Source organism: Rhipicephalus sanguineus, chromosome 3 (genome assembly GCF_013339695.2).
Source record: "Rhipicephalus sanguineus isolate Rsan-2018 chromosome 3, BIME_Rsan_1.4, whole genome shotgun sequence".
Taxonomy (NCBI): Eukaryota; Metazoa; Arthropoda; class Arachnida; order Ixodida; family Ixodidae; genus Rhipicephalus; species Rhipicephalus sanguineus.
Genome location: NC_051178.1, coordinates 64494239 through 64511904, shown reverse-complemented (window position 1 = coordinate 64511904; position 17666 = coordinate 64494239). Strand labels below are relative to the sequence as shown.

At 47.4% G+C, this 17666-nt stretch overlaps 2 non-coding genes and 1 pseudogene across 2 annotated transcripts; all 3 read right to left on the bottom strand.

Moving 5' to 3' along the window:
- Positions 1-7142: 7142 nt before the first annotated feature.
- On the bottom strand, positions 7143-7306 carry LOC119388441 (U1 spliceosomal RNA). Its single transcript, XR_005182726.1, has one exon. It is a non-coding gene; the product is annotated as a U1 spliceosomal RNA (small nuclear RNA).
- Positions 7307-7770: 464 nt separating this feature from the next.
- Trnag-gcc (transfer RNA glycine (anticodon GCC)) lies at positions 7771-7841 on the bottom strand. The gene has a single exon. It is a non-coding gene; the product is annotated as a tRNA-Gly (tRNA).
- Positions 7842-12789: 4948 nt separating this feature from the next.
- LOC119388456 (U1 spliceosomal RNA) lies at positions 12790-12934 on the bottom strand (annotated as a pseudogene).
- Positions 12935-17666: the final 4732 nt, after the last annotated feature.

The following is a 17666-nucleotide window of genomic DNA, read 5'->3' as shown; positions in this document are numbered from 1 at the left end:
GCGTTTGCTCGAGTTGATACATTTGCGACCGTAGCGGAGTTTGAAAGGCAGCTTTGCCGCAATACGGGGGTGCGATGAGGTGAAGCATATTGAAAATTTAGGGACCACTTCCAAACGGACGTCGACTGTCTCTTGGCTAAGTTCGACCGTAACGGACCTTGAAAGGCAGCTTTGCCGCTATACGGGGGTGTGAGGAGGTGAAGCATATTGAAAATCTAGGGACCGCTTCCAATCAGACGTTGACTGTCTCTTGCCTAAGTTCGACCGTAACGGAGCATGAAAGGCAATTTTGCCGCAACACGGGGGTGTGATGAGGTGAAGCATATTGAAAATCTAGGGACCACTTCCAACCGGACTTTGTCTCTTGGCTAAGTTCGACCGTAACGGAGCTTGAAAGGCAGCTTTGCCGCAATACGAGAGTGTAATGAGGTGAAGCATATTGAAAATCTGAAGGGGTCACTTTCAACCGGACGTTGACTGCATTTGTCTTTGGGAAGTTCGAATAGTAAAATTTCAGTGCGAATCGAATCGAATAGCAAACACTATTCGAAAAATATTCGAAATTTCGAATATTCGCACACCCCTAACCAAAATATTTTGACAATAATTTCTGTCACCATAATCAGATACTGTCATCAACATCAGCGGTACATTTCAGGACTACTTTTGCTGGTGTTTTCTTTCAATTTCTGTGGCCTGCATATGGTATTTGGTTACATTGACAATCGTGTTATGACTTCAAGTCATGCTTGTAACCCAAGGCAGACAAGTGTTCTTCCGCATGTGTAAGGCTTTTAAGTTTCCTGACTGCCGTAATTACTCGAATCTAAAAGACACCTTTTTTCCTATAAAATAAGTCTAACAATTGCATTACTGTGCATTGCTACAGCACAAGAGGGTGCATTCTAACAAGGGTGCACTTTTATTTTCTAATTTGTTCACTGTCATACTTTTTAATGATGCTCGATTAAGCCAGCATATGAGATGTCTAACTCCTTGCTTTTCTCGTGCATTTCAGCATCTTCACTGGATGAAGACATCAGGCCGTCAGTCCTCATGAACTTTGATGAAATTATTCCCATTATTGCGCGGGATGCCAAGAACACGCTCCAAGTGAAACAGAAGATTCGCACGTTCATCGACCTCTATGTTGAACAACAGAGGAGAGCTGAAGAGGTTTCATTCAAACAGAAAACCGAAGGTCATGTTCTGATCTAGTGTAGATGTAAAAAATAAAGCTTTTATTTGTATAATTTAACATTGCTGATCGTGGACCTTGCCGTATATGGGAATGTTTGGCTTCATGTGCTGTCGGTGTATTCTGACACCTAAGCACTACGAATGCAATCCGGGTGATCGGGGCACAACATTTAGTACAGCAGCACCCCTTTCATTCAAGCTTCCCTCGTTATTCATTTCACTTAGTTATTATTTTTTTTTATTGCGATAGGAATTATATGGACAGTCTCGGCTGGATTTTGCCATCGACGTCGCCGTCGCCGTCATGCACCGTATATGTATAAGTATGTATATATATATAAAAGCCCCAAAGAAAAACAATTCAGAAAAATGCTTCCGAAGCGCGGAATCGAACCAGGGACCTCTTCCTCCGCAGCGAGTGGCGCTAGCCACTACGCCACGAAAGGCAGATCCTCCACGTATGTAACGGCGAGTATTATATACAAACCCTTCTCCTCTGGACGGACTCAGAGATGGCTGCGCTTATAAGCGTTTCTTCATTACCAGCGAGATGGCGTTAGGAGCGCGACAGGCGCATTTAAAAGTCGTCGGCGAGCTCGCTCGCTTCTTCTTATACTTGCGCAGGGAGAACCTTGCCCTTCCGCTGTCTGCTCGCGCGGTTTTCTTGTGCTGAGGGGAAGAGGGATGTTTCACGCTTTCACCGTGATGTCCGCGCTCATGTTACGGAGCGTACGAAAGCCACTCGAGCTCAAGGGACGCCGCTAAACGAACAAACAGAAGATGAGCGCGAACTATCAAGTGTCACAGCTCGACACTTGAAGCACGCTAGTTTCCTTCGCTGCTTCGGCCGCCTTTGCAACAGGAGCGCTGTTCAAACTGAGAGTATCCATTGGCGAGCCTCACTTCATACAGCATTAGTTTCTTGCTATCGCATTCATTGTTTCGGCCTTGCGGCGAAACTGTGACTTTTTTTTTTGCAAGTCTCTCGTGTAGTATTTTGTTATTTGTAGTCTATAGCAGGAAGCCATTCTAGAAATTAACAGGCAAACATTTTGATTATACCATGTGCACGAGCAGTGTTACCTACTGTGTTAGGACACTGTATAATGTGCCAATAGCATGCAAAGCCATGCACTCCTGAGCATCTGCTAACTACTATCACAGCAGTATGCAATTACCTACTTTGTTATACATGACACGTAGAATGCGCCAATAGCATGCAAAGCCATGCACTCCTGAGTATCTGCTAACCACTATCACAGCAGTATACAACAGCAGTCATGCTTCGATACAGCTGCCTGAAGTAGAAGTAAACAAACACATACTGTATGCAAGTCAACACGTTTTAATGCGGAATTTAAGAGATGGTATGTACTGCTGCACAGGAGCATAGAGGTTGAGCCTCTACAGCGAGTCTTTTCTCCATAATTGCTCTTAGTGAATGCATACCTTCCGATTCTCAGAAATTTCCTGTGAAATTTACAAGCCTGAGCTCACTGCACAGTTTCCCTGCTAATGTTGAGTCACCTTCTTCCAGAACAAGATGGAACAAGGTTTTGAAACATGGATAAAAAAAAATGCCAGGCCTGCGCTGAAACCGCAGCACAGTCACAGCGAAAGCTGGAAGAGCGGCGTTGTAAGCTCTCTTGGGGCTACAATACAAGAACACTAGAAAGGTACCCACTACGCCATAAATCACAATTTTTGTGAAGTTGGGAAGCACCTACTAAGCCAATATTCGTCATTCTGCGGAGAAGCAAAGCACCAGCTACACGTCTGTAAGGCATTATGTGCACTTTGTTGACGCGACGACTGACGACGATGAAGAATTATGGCTCAGCCCTTTGTAATGGGTTGGAAGCTTTAAACGGCCCACCAGTTATGTAATTTGCATTGGGTGACGCCCGGTCGCTATTTCCCTCTCCCGTCATGCTGTATAAACATACGTTGACGTGGGAGAGAGAGGGAGGGGGCGAAGAACTTTACTGAGACCCCGAGGAAATGGATCATGCGCTTATGGGCTTCCTTGGCAACCAATACAAGTGCACTTGCGAGGAACCCACTACGCTCTGAATAATTGTAATGTTTGAGAAGTAGGGCAGCAGGCACTGTGCCATTTTTCGTCATTTAACGGAGAGCCGTGGTACCTGCTAAACGCATGTAAGGCATTATGCGCACTTTGTTGATGCTGTGCCTGATGACGACGAAGAATTATGGCAGAGCCCTTTGTAATGGGTTGGAAGCATTTCACAACCTACTCGTTGCGCAATTCGCATTGTGTGACGCCTGGTTACAGAATTCGCGTTGTGCGACGCTTCGTGCTTATTTTACTCTTCTACCACGCTATATTGCATATGCTAATGTGGTTCCTTCCTGACATGAAGCCTGTATAGGACCTTTTTGCAAAGCAGTTTCAAGCACCGGCATGGCTCAGAGGTTGAATACTGGGCTCCCACGCAGAGGGCCCAGGTTCGAACCTCGTTCCATGCTGGAATTTTTTTCTTATTTAGTTTTTTTTTTCTTATTTCGAGCGATACTGGTTACGGACAACGGCGGCGGCGGCGGACAACTACAGCGCCAAAAACGGCCGGTGAAATGATCTTCATAACAGCTTTCGCTATAAAAGAAGAGCCTGAATTGTAGTAATAATGCTTGTGAATTCCTGAAAATAATATTTCCTCCCTCAAAGAGATCTCAACGCAGTTTCGCTTACCAGTCTCCATTAGCAGCCTTGGAGCTCTCCTGATAGCGAAAGGAAACCAGACAGATACTTTCTTTGAGCAAATTTATGGTGTCAAGTTCCTTAAGCAGGCGAAATGGGCAACATGTCACACAAAAGTCACTGGTCTTTTTAAAAACGTGGTGTTGCTTGTGAGCCCCAGATGTCCTAAATTTGCAGCTAGCTGCTTAGCTCGTCTTGAGATAAATCGTCGTTGATAAAGTCTGCGTGTGTCTCAAGAGAAATGTGCGCGGCAGAAGCTTTAACCTTTTGACACGCTATGTACACAATTGTGTACACCACTTGTTTTAAAACGATAGCGTTAAAGAGCTCATTTCGCAGAAATTGCGGTGTTCGCATCGGTGTCGTTGGTTGTGAGCAAAAAATCATCATCTTGTCCGTGACCGAAAAATCGAGAAAGATGCAAATGAAATAAATATAAGACTTCGGGTTCAAGTGAGAATCGAACCCAGGCCGTCTGCATGGCAGGCAGGTGTTCTACCACAGAGCTGCACTATTTCTTGAAACTGCTTCAGAAAAAACACTATATGAATGTCATGTAGTGAAAGGAGTTTCCTTAACGCATGTAATATTGCGTGGCAGAAGTGTAGAATCGCGCCAGGCGTCAAAACATGTGAATTGCGCATCTAGTGGTGTTTGAAAGGCCCACCAATTACAAAGTGCTCAGCTATATTTGATCATCAGCAGCAGCAACAGCATCAACAATGTGAACAGCTGAGTAGGATCGCACGTTGCCTTACGGACACACAGTGGGCCCTTCGCTGATTCGCGAAAGGAATAATTATGGGTAGGCATTCTAAGATACTTTGAAACGGCCAATGTTAACGCACACAGTCGTTTGTTTCCTTACGGCACAGTTGAGGCATGCACCGAGCACCAAAGCAGGCTGGCAATTGAGAAGGCGATGCACACGGGACCCAATTAAGCTATCGCTTTCTACTCTTGAAGGCGAAGCTCAAGCGTTCTCCAACTTTTTCGTTAGTTGTATCGACTAGTGGCTAAGAAGGAGCCTGATACATTGAGCTTTGCATGAATTGAACCTCCTGCTTAATAAAATTGTCTTCATTTAAGTTCATTTTGCAGTGTACTGTTGCATACGATTACTTTGCTGAAGGCGCTACCATGTTCGATGAGTCGTTTGACCTGCCGCGTTCCACGAGCCACGTCTAAAGGATAATTTTTCTTTGCTCAAAAGTGGCATAACCAAAAACGAATTCGCACTATATTTCTAGCCTGAGATTGGGTTCTATTTAAGGAAAAACAAGGCATGAATGACTTTACCATAAACAGATGTTTAATGACAAGTTAATTGGGAATAATTACTATAACACACATAAATTAGCGTGTTATGACATTATTTTTGTTGCAATAGAATATTAAGTGCCTTGCAATAGCGTATCGATTTGACGCATTTACAGACAGTTCTTCATAGGTGGCATCTGAAAGGGTCAAAACTGTGTGGCAGTCCCTCTCACAGCTCGAGTTGGGAGGGATGATGAGGTTTAGCCCATGTGGTCTCCACAGGATTTTCACGAAAGCCGAAGTTTGCTGCTTGGCATGTGTATCGCTGGGGTTGTGGTTTGTAATGTTTCATGAATCACTTGAATGTCAACTTAGACGTCATTCATGATTTACTGTCATGAAATCTAAAGAATTTTGCTTTTGACAAAAGCGCGAAAGACAAGGATAAGAATGACGACATACGAAAAGCTTGGTTGTGTTTTCTTCTTCCCTGTCTTCTGCTGTTACCATGATGTGTAACATCTGTCATGAACTCACCGACAGGATTGCTCTCCTAATTTCTATTTCCGGTTCTGCTTGTGACCAGATGAGCACTTCTCTTTTGCAGTCGGATAACAAGAATATGTCAATGTGCTCTCAGTGCCCAAAGCGCTAACCACTGCGTTATCGTGAAACCTTCACACTTGGCTGTTCACGTAGAGTACAGAGCATATTGCGATACACTCTCCATATGTGATATGCGATCGCTTTAATTTGGGAGGCACGAGCAGGCAGTAATCTGTGTAAGCCTAGCAAGTGCATGATTGTATACTTGCTATAGAACACTATCAAAAAGGTGCATGGCATCTATTCATTACTTAAGTGTGACCTACATATTTTGTGTGCGCTGCAGTCTACACGCGAATAGACAACAACTCGCCCAACTTTCGTTCTTACTGCATGAGGAATCAGGCACACACACACATAACTACTCTTGCCCCCATTTACCCGACAGGGCAAGGGCTCCTCAATTTTTCTTTCCGGCAAACATCCAAGTGGACTGCATGTATGCGAGTGCCGGAAGGAGACATCATCCGCCGACAATGGATGGCCCGGTATCGCCCACATTGGTGGCTAGGGGCACAAAGGAGACGAGTCTCCCATCTTGTCCTGTTGAGGTTCGCCTACTCATGGCAGAGGGACACACGTGCGCGTCGCATTCCACCACTGCTCAATTTTACCTGTTCTCTCTGCTATAGGCTGTGCGTTCCGGCGCTGCAGTCACATTGGAAAATACCGCAGTGACTATTGCACCTCATTTGAAGTTTTTCTGCATACGTTTCGATTTGTAGCGAAGAGACATCTGATTGAACGTGCTTAGTAACGTTTTGTAAGTGCGTAGCACTTCGGTGGCCTGGCTTGTCGTCCATCCACTGTCTCCTGTTGCATGGTCATGCAGTGGTCAATACAGGCATAAAAGCAACAGAGGGCGTCACGGGAGACGACAATGGAAAGCTGAACACACCCGCGATTGAAATAAGTAAGAGACGGTTATAGTATTGGTGGCAGTAAATTAGAGAGAAAAGACAAAACTAAATACTGGAAAAAAAAAAAAGGGACATTTTGCCGTAAAGGGCAGAGAATGTACGTTTTTTTTTTCCTGTAGTAAGACAGATGTAATTGAAGTAGAGACACTAGGCCTACACTAAGAAAAAGAAGAGGAAAGAGATTTTTTTTTTTTTTTTTTGTCGAGCCTGGTGGCACACTTGTCACCGCCCTGTTTTAGGACGCTCATAGCATCCATCCATCCATCGATAATGCTTTAACAATATCAGTTATTTGCCGAGATTGTAACCCGACTAAATACTTCCACATACGAGTATATGTTGATTAACAATTTTGTTCTTTGCACCCTCCTGCTAAAAGGCTGAAGCAAGCGCTTTAGTGGAGAATGGTAAGACTCTTCTTTAGATTTATGATTGGGGGGATAGCGCGAACGCAGTCCCCCACTACCAAAAATTGCATGCCCCATCTGCCCCAGTTTGGGGTAGTGGCAGGGGTCAGCACGAGCGCAGTGCAATGCCCGCGCCTCTCCCTGGGGACACCGCCTAGCTGATCACGGTAATCCCGGCACCAGGTAAGTATGCCATGGAAACGTCTCCCCCTTCGGTACACACCATTCGCGACCTCGTACAAAACGCAAGTGACGTGCGGACGATGGTGGAAAATTACTGTTGTATCCTTTTTGTATACAGCAAACATTGCAGCAGTGCACAGAATGTGCTAATTTACGCATTCCTGTTAAGTTAAATTGCTTTTATCTGTGACGAACTTTAAGAAAGGCTCAAAAGTTGAGCGAATATAGGGTCGGCTTTCGCAAAACTAGCGAGAATGTTTTGTACGCCGCTAGTGGCGCCAGCGCTGCGGTCATTTGCCTCTAATTACCATAAAGAGGACGCACGTTTTTTCTGTGTGTTATAACTGTGTCTTGAAGAGAACACAAAATAAAGATCCAATCGTGATCCCAAAGAAAGAACAGGAAAGTTATGAAAACGTTAATTTCGCAAGCAAAAAGAAAAAATGAACACAGAAAGTTAAAAAAAAAAATCTGCGTCGGCCGGGAATCGAACCCGGGCCACCCGCGTGGCAGGCGAGTATTCTACCACTGAACCACCGACGCGGCACGGTAGGGTCGGCCGTATCAGAGGAGGCGCTGCTCGTATGCACAGGGCGCTGAAGCGTGGGGAGTAGGCGTACACTCGCCAACTGCACAAACAGATTTGCCTTTTGACAACGGCACCACGAACTGCTCAGTGGTGGACAGACATTCGCAGAGACCAAGTAGGTTTAAAGAAAAAGTGACTGAGCACAAGCATAGTACCTCATTATCGTCAGGCAATTTTTTATGTCCACTGCAGCCTCAATTTGCTCAGACATACGCGAGCTGATTCCATTTTACGCCTGCATATTTCTTCATTTCACCACCCCATCTAGCCATCTTGAGTCTGCCGCCTAATCTCTGGGTGTCCATTCCGTCTCTCTCATTTATTAGGTTATTTATTCACAGTGCTTGAAGTCTGGACCCATCGAAGTGAGTCTAAAGCAGTGGTTCTCAAATGGGGGTCCGCGAAGTCATTTTTGGGGGGCCGCAATCCCATACTGAAGAAACAAATAAAAAAAATCGTTTTTTTGGAGGCACACTCATCACTATGTCCCGTGACAGCGGCGCCTTTTGATTTTTGGTATGATTCACCACGTAACACATCTGCATTACGGCGGAGCTAACTTGTGTTTTCCCTTCTCCATGAGATGGCTATAAAGCTTTCTTTTTTTTTTTACACTCTTTTACGGCGTATGCACGCGAGCATACTTTTTTTTTTTCTAGGCTTGCATGTTTGAAGAGCAAACATAGCTAGAAACAGGTTGTATGTGGCTGCAGACCGCACAACTTATTGACCAGCTGTTGAGATCGAATTGGCGTACATGGCACTTAAGTTTGACCATTCTTGCCAGAGAGAAACAAAAGCCACATAATTCACGCTGCACGTGTGTTAATTTATGACCCCCCCCTTCCTCTTCTCCTTGCAAGGGGTCCCTCATCCCTTACATCGCTCAACAAGGGGCCCCAGAAACATGCATGGCTGAGAACCACTGGTCTCTAGAGCAACGCTAGAGGAGGAGATAAAAAGCGGCTGATAGGTTGTTTTAATCATCATTTTATACAAACAGGTGAAATCAGTTCTGAAGGTCACTTTTGTTTGTTCCATTTAGGACGCATATCTGAAACAAGCTACCCCACGCTCTACCAGTGTGCTCGATGGTATCTGACATAAAACAGCTCACTCCGAAACGAAGCGTCGGTACTTGTACGTAATGCATGTAATATTATTCGCACAACCACTATTTTATAGCAATCATGACATCGGACAAAGGTATCATTTGGGTCATTCCACCGTACGCCAACTGTCCCAGCTAGACATTGCGCTCGACCCTCTCATATTCTGTTTTGTGCGTGACATCCAGGGTTCGACGAAAACCTGCTTTGTGTGTGCGTATTTCGTTTTACATATATAATAATAGTACCCCTGACCCTCCCCCCTATCCGCTTCGACTTGAGAAAGCGCTCCGGAGCATATGCGTGGGCCAGGCCCGTAGCCAGGTTGGGGGGGGGGGGGGGAGGGGTGCCCTAGGCCTCCCCTCCCCCGAAATTCTTATGGACGAGGGTGTTTTACCGAAAATAAGTAATGAAAATAGGTGTTTTTCTAGAATAGTCAAGGTCTTCAGCAAGTGGCGATTTTACGACACACCAAAAATTTTGACGAGTAGGGAAGAACAAATGACCAACAATACATATGCCGTATTCAAATAGTTTATTGCTCTTTTTTTGTTTTTTGATGTAGTCGTGCGTAAGTGGTCATTGCGCGGTGGATCCCTCACGCGTCATTTGTTGCGCCGCGTTACGAGCAGGTGCTGTGAGCATGACCCAGAAATTTTTGACCAATCATTTTACAGCTAACGACATATACGGACGGAAGGAAACAATGCGGGGTAGTTTAACGTCCTAATCGCGCACACTTTTCAAAGAAAAAAATAAAATCTGAGGTTAGACATTTCACGTAGGCGTATTTACTTGGAGGCGCTGGAGGGGACGAGCAAAGGGCCACTTAACCCCTTTTCCCTCCACTCCCCGCCCAAGCTGGGAAAAGGAGGGCAAGGAACGACACCTACTATATAATTTATAATTTCGTAGTCATCCATAATCTTATATGCACAACCAACTCATTGTGGTTTCCTTAAAAATTAATCGACTGAACTTGGTCTTCTTCAGAGAGGCTTCAAAAAAAAATCGCACTCGGCTTATTTTGAAGACTTCTGCGAAGTACCTTGCTTTTAAAGCCGCATGTTTTGTTTAATAATAATATCTGGGGTTTTACGTGCCAAAACCACGATATGATTATGAGGCATGCCGTAGTGGAGGACACCGGAAACTCCGATCACTTCGGGTTCTTTAACGTGCACCTAAATCTAAACACACGGGCCTCTAGCATTACGCCTCCATCGAAATGCGACCGCCCGGCCTCGGCGGTCGCATTTCGATGGAGGCGTAATGCTAGACGACGTGGCCCTCGAACGTACGTGGCCCTCGAACATGCGCCATTTACATGTACTAGATGCGAAGTATCTTATGGCGGAGTTCAATCCGGTGGTGGTGGTGGTGGTGTGCGGCGTGACCACCTTTACTGCGCATGCGCATACCCTCTCTACTCCTCTCTACCTCTCCCCTCCCCCTTTCCACTCTTCCTCTGAAACGCGGGTTTGACATGCCGAAATTCTCTCCTGCGCAACGCCTCGATGAGCACCAGCGCATGCGCGTCCCCTCCCCATCTCTCACCCCTCCTACGCTGCCCCCTCTCGCACGCCTGCCAACCGCGTTCCCCGCTCGCCCTGTGAGAATTAACGGCCAGGCTAGAGGGAATTAAGACGCGCGTAGCGCTCCTCTTCGCGTTCCACGACGCGAGGTCGGTAGCATGCCCAAAGAACGCCAACGGAACGCGATCATGCAAGTGATCCGGCTTCGCATCGCCTCATGGTCCCCTTTAGCGGGAAATGGTGTAATTTTATTTGTATGCGCTGCTTTTCAATAATTGCATACTCTCTCATTTGTAGGCTTGTCGGCGATCAGTCGTTTCTAATAGCGCCATATGTATAGTGTACTAGAATAATTCTAGTACACTATAGCCATATGAGCTTTTATCGAGGTGACTTCATTTCGCGATGCCACATTTCATTGTTGCCTGGATATGAACGCATGGCCGTCGTTGTTGCGTGTAGAAAATGAAGTGGTGCTCTGCCAAGCCCGTGGATGATGATCGAATTCCCGGCACAAGAGAAGGAAACAGTTATGTAGGAGCATTGCGCAATGCGATAGAAATAAAGAAAGCAAAGTATAGCACGTCAGGCACGCACACACAAAGCTACTCTTGCCCCCATTTACCCGACAGGGCAAGGGCTCCTGAATTTTTCTTTTTGGCAAACATCCAAGTAGACCGCGTGCATACGAGTGCCGGAAAGCATAGGCACCATCCGTCGACAATGGACGGCCCAGTACAGGGGCGTAGCCAGAATGTTTTTTCGGGGGGGGGGGGGGGGTTCAACCATACTTTATGTATATACGTGCGTGCGTTTGTATGTGTGCGTGTATATATACACAAGCAAAATAGAAAATTTCTGGGGGGGGGGGCTTGAACTCCCCCCCCCCCTCTTGGCTACTCCCCTGGCCCGGTATCGCCCACATTGGTGGCTGGGGGCACAAAGGAGACGAGTCTCCCATCTTGTCCGGTTGAGGTTTGCCAACTCATGGCGGTGGGACACGCGTGAGCGTCGCATTCCGCCACTGCTCAATTTTGCCTGTTCTGTCCGCTAGGCTGTGCGTTCTGGCGCTGCAGTCGCATTGGAAAATATCGCACAGTGACTATTGTGCCTCATTTGAAATTTTTCTGCTCACGTTTCAATTTGTAACGATCTGATTGAACGTGCTTAGTAATGTTTTTTAAGTGCGTAGCACTTCAGTGGCCTGGCTTGTCGTCCATTCACTGTCTCGTGTCGCATGGTCATGCAGTGGTCAATACAAGCTTAAAACAAGGCTAACAATGCTCAAAACTATTGTAAAATAAACTAACAAGGTCTGAAACAATATAAACTACAGAAATAACGAAGAATTATAATTGTAATAATTTACCTAAAATTGCGAAAAACGCTTCTGAAACATCCGGCTGACGCGCGTGCCGTGAAACAGAGGGCGCCACCGCCTCGGCAAGCGCGCGATTGCCAAGAGAATCGTTGGGTTGCCCGTGCTACGCACTTCCTCAGCTTTCACAGTAGTGGCGCTGCATTAAGCGCAAGTCGCATTGGAAAATATCGGTCGGGCCACTGAAGTGCTACGCACTTAAAAAACATTACTAAGCACGTTCAATCAGATCGTTACAAATTGAAACGTGAGCAGAAAAATTTCAAATGAGGCACAATAGTCAGTGTGCGATATTTTCCAGTGCGACTGCAGCGCCAGACGAACTGCACCGGGTATTTTCTAAGATGGTAACCCGACTAAAGGCTTCCACATAGCTGAGCGTCGCTTACGCTCAGCCCCTCGCAGATGTAGCATCCCGAGAGAATACAGGAACTGCACAGATTTCGTGTTTTTGACGAGCGCGTCTTGCCGAGACGCGGTGAGCTCTGGTGCTGGACTGAGCGCAGCCAGCGCTGCTAGATGGTACTTGCGGATCATGCATCACAAACCCCTTTCTGTTAATAAATGTTTTTTCCTTCCTTCTGGTTCAAAACGACGGCAAAACCAAATGGACGCACCTTCACGCTCCGGTCAGTTAGCTTCACGAGCGGAGCGAGAGATGCGTTTACGTTCCGCCAGTGATGCGATCGCTCTGCGCACGCGCACTACAGTTCCTTCTACTCGTTCATGTGCATTCGTCGGTCTGACCGGAGCGGACCGTCAATGCCCAGCTAAAAGGGCCTAATGAAAGTTTTGCGCCATTACACCCTCCTCCTCCCACTACTACTAGACAAAACAAGCGGGTTAGACCAATTCGACTCTTTCTTTAGATTTGAGACTAGGGGGGATAGCGCGGACGCAGTCCCCCCACTACCAAAAATTGCATGCCCCATCTGCCCCAGTTTGGGGTAGTGGCAGGGGTCAGCACGAGCGCAGTGCAATGCCCGTGCCTCTCCCTGGGGACACCGCCTGGTTTAAGAGAATTTTATTTTCCGAAAGTGTTCTACATTACAGAAGACTTATTCATTTCATACAATTATGTACTCAAGACATGCATAGTATACAACAATATGCATGCATATGTACAATGGACACTGTTTGTACCTGCAAACAAAATTTCAAATTTGCACAATGACATCTACATGCAGATGTACGTACGTTTCATAGAAAGGACAAAGATTTTGCATACAACAAACTATTTGCAAGTATAAGTACAAACACTGGCCCACCTTCTCAGTAAGGAAGGAAAGGCATGGACACCTTATTCTTTCTAACAATAATAAATCGTGTTGACCAGCGCTGGAGGAAAGCTTCTTCCCCCAGGATGACTAGTTCTTCGTTCAGATGTGTTAACATCAAGGCCCTTAAGCGATGCAGCAGAGGAAACATAGCCCTCTGCGGGCGTCCCCGCAGGCGTGCCAATCCCCTCCGCTTCCATAGCACAAAAGCACCAACACACATGAATAGTTCAACAAAAAATGGTTCTATGGCGCGACTGCCATTGCATACTAACATGAAACATGCTGGTCACCAAGCGCCAGAAAGTGCGTGCCACAGGACATTCGTGGAGAACATGATTTAGTGTTTCCGTCCGGCCACATTGCGGGCATGAGGCGGAGGGCGCCACGCCCCACGCCACAAGGCGGTCGGCCGTTGGTAACGCCTGCCATTCTCTTAGCCAGGTGAAGTCTCGGACTTCAGCTGGAAGGGACGTGGTCATCATGGACCTACGTCTTCTTCTGCGGCACTTCCTGCGCTGGTCATCGTCTAAGCTTTTCAGGGCAATGCATTCACAGATTTCTGTGGGAGTCATTTCATTCAATTCACAGTCTGGCAAGTTATCTTGCAATAGATGCAACGATTTCACAACGTACGTATAATACGCCGGTGGCTGCTCCGCCGCCGGTCCCGTCTCGTCTACTAATCCAAAGAATCGTCGCGAAGTTCCCATCAGATACTTTGTAAGCTCACGGCCACGGTAAGTCACATCTGAGATGAGTTCGTATGTGCTTCTCAGGGCTAACACGCGACACATAATCTCAAAGTCGGGAATGCTGAAACCCCCCATTTTTGTCGGCAGGCGAACCAGGGCTCTGGCAACGCTTTCTGCATTACCATCCCAAAAGAAGGAGCCGCATGCAGTGGCTACCCTCTGCAAAACTCGTCGAGGTGGACGTGCAATTTTGGCTACATAGAAGAGGGACGCTGTTATGCTGGTCTTGATGAGGTATGCTCGTTCACTAAAGGGTAAGTGAAAAGACCTGGCAATCTCAATTCGCTTATCTACTTTGCGCTTAATTTCATTCCAGGTAGTACGGGCTACTTCACCGGAAGCAAGGAAGGTCACTCCCAGGACTTTTACTCCATCTACCCAGTGGACCCCATCGGGAAACTCTTCGGTGAACGTTCCGAAGCGCATCGCCTTACTTTTATCTGGATTGAGGCGCGCACCGGACAGGCGACTGTAGGTGTGGAAGAGTTGCAGAAATGCCCTGTAGCTGTCAATATTTCTAATAAAGAGTGAAACATCATCAGCATAAGCTGCCACTTTCACCTCTTCCCTGACCCGGGAGAGGGAATCCTCGTATTGATTTGCACCTGTTGATCTGTTCCAGCAGTGGTTCTAGACAGAGTACAAAAAGAAGTGCGGAGAGGGGGCAACCTTGTCGTATACCTCGGCTCACGGCGATGGGCTCAGTTGTGTGACCATTGACTACCAGGCAAGCTTCTAGGTCGGTATAGAGTAGACGAAGAACTTCTACTAAGCGTGTTGGAAAACCAAAGCATTCCAACACTGCAAAAAGATAATTTCGCTCAACCCTGTCAAACGCTTTTTCTTGATCTAGCGAGACGAATACGCCAGACACTTGTGTTCTCGTAGCAAACGTGAACAAATCACGGGTCAAAGCAAGTGAAGAAAATATCGTACGACCTGGGACACAGCATGTTTGTACATTGCTGATTATTTCAGGAAGAACAGTTGTTATACGGTGCGCTAGAATAGCAGCTAATATCTTATAGTCACAGTTCAGTAAGGAAATGGGTCTCCATGCCTTTGGGTCAGACGGCTCACCACCGCTCTTTAGAAGGAGTATGACTCTGCTCTGTCGAAACGTTTCTGGTCTAATCCCATCAGCAAGAAGCCTGTTAATCATCGACAATAGGTGGACATTTATTACACTGAAGAAAGTCTTGTAAAAAATTAATGGTAGCCCATCAGGGCCAGCTGCGGCAGAGGCGTTCATTTGCTGAAGCACATGGCGTAGTTCTTCAAATGTTACCGGACTGCATAAACTATCGCGGTACTCTTCCGGTATACAGGATATTCCCGAGCAGAACTCGTGGATAGCTATGCTCTGGTCCTCTGTGCTCGAGTCCTCTGCTGTGAACAGGTTCGAAAAATGAGTTTTAAAAACGGTCATTATGTCTTCTGCTCGATCAGACTGTGCGCCACTAGGCAGCTCAACGAACGGAACTTGTGCTCGTTCTTCTAGGGAGCCGTTGCGGACCCTCCGAAGGACAGCGGGATCTGTAATAGGCCTACCGTTGACATACGACTGCGCTGCAGTACGTGAGCTAAGGCGGAGCAAGAGTTCGTAACGCGCCTTCAACTGATTCAAATAATCTTGCATTGTGAACGTAAGCGTTTCGCCTCTTCGCACAATACGAGCTTTTCGAAGTGTGTCATTTATCTCATTCGTTAAGCGCGTTTTTCTCTCACGGCCTGCCTTAATTAGTTCAGCTCGCCAGCCGTCCTTCAAAGTATCCCAGTCACATGGTACTGGTGAGCAATCACACACACGTTCCAGTGTAATGCGTAAGGCTGCTACACTCTCTGGATCATGTACAAGCGTTGTATCCATTTTCCATTGGTTCATAAGTAAGGCTGGCTGATGAAAACGCAACTTCACTGACACTGGGTAATGATCAGTGATGCGCGGTACATCTGGCGGAAAGTTTAAAACTTCACAACTAATGACATGGGCGGCTAATACTTCGGGGAAGTAAAAGCGGTCCAGTCGGCTCATATTGGAACCTCTTTGCCACGTTGCAGTAAACTCATCTCCATGCGTATCGACCCATGCGTCTCTGAGCTTGAAGTTGCGAATAAGCTGTTTCAGTGCACGGGCTCCGCTGTATGGCCTGCCCTGTCTGCGTCCACTTACATCTCTGTATGGATCCTCGACACAGTTAAAATCCCCTACCAAAAAAGTGGGATAATTGTCGAACAGAAACGTATCAAGGGAGTCAAAAAACTCGGAGGTATTCGACCTCTGAGCCGGAGCGTAGATTACGAGTGCTCTTACACGCCGGCCATGAAGATTGAAGTCCACAGCTATTGTGCGACCATCAAAGCCAAAATGACAGTGAGCTCCTCGTCGAAAAACTGGCGTAAGAAACACCACTCCGACTCCACACATAAAGGAATCTGTTAGAGAAAAAAAGGCCTCAACGCCAAAACGGGAGCAAAAGGATTGAACGTCATATGGGGAACTGAAATTACTTTCTTGAAGAAAAAGAATATCTGCATGCCGTGCTCTTGCAAAGTTTATAACCTCCCGCTGTTTGTCTAGGTTCCGAAAGCCCCTAACATTTAAAGATATAAAATGTACCGTAGCCATTGTTAGGTTAGCATAGGCGGATACTCAGGAACCAATGCAAAGTAGGGGTGAAAAAGTCTGAGCCTTGATGGCTACGGGGGTGTATGCTCTGACTGTGCCAGAGCGTTAGAAAGTTTTTGTGGCTTACTCTCTAATGCGCCTTCAGAGTCCGTTGACGATGGGTGGACGCGCTTCACGGCCTGTCTCTCGACGTCCATGGCGCAGTCTCCGGAACTCGCTGCGGCGACAGGGCCTGTGATTTTGTGAAGAGGGTTTGAAAGACTCATCCTGCGGGTCTGGGCAGTGAGTCCGCCCGCTCGGGAGTTGATCTTCTCTAGGCCGGTAAAGGGGGCGTCAGTTCGCGTCGCTGCTCTGGTGCCACGTCCCATTGATGACCGTGGTGCATCAGCGCTACCTGTGGAACTCCCAGTGTCGGAGCTGGTGTCCTCATGTCCCGCGCTGGGAAATGCAGCCGTGGCCCCAGGGTCTCGGAGAGCTGAGGTCCCCACATGTCTCCGACGAAGTATCCTCTTCTGTCTCGCCCTGAGTCTGGTTTGCTGTTGACTTCGCCCCCGAATGGTGAGGAAGATCTGCGATGTCCCCCTGCGATTCGGCATCCGATGCCACGGCTTCATTGCTGGTCTCTTCCAGAGGTGCCTGTTCCCCGTGGGGGCCTACTGGTGTTGACAAGGAGTCTATGCCTTCCTGCTCTCCTGCCGCCGCCGCTGCGAAGGACCTCGGCCGGACGCAGTCAACGGTGGCGTGGTTCCCCCCGCACCTACGGCAGGGCTCCGTACATCCATCCGTGGTGTGACCAAAGACGCCGCACCGTGCGCACCTAGGGGTAGCGCAGTCTTTCCCGATGTGTCCAGACAGGCGGCACCTTGAGCACACCTTTTTCACGCCCCGGTAATCGCACATTACCGTGTGGCCTTGGACGGACAGGAAATTCGGAATGGGCTTCTTCATCTCCACACGAGCCACTCGGATGCCTGTACCCACTCCCGGGCGTCCCTTGAAGGCTGGCTCATGGACTTGTTGTACGTTCCCGTAGGCCGAGAGCGCTGACGCAAGGGCTGCGTCTCCGACCCACAATGGCACTCGAAAGACTGACACG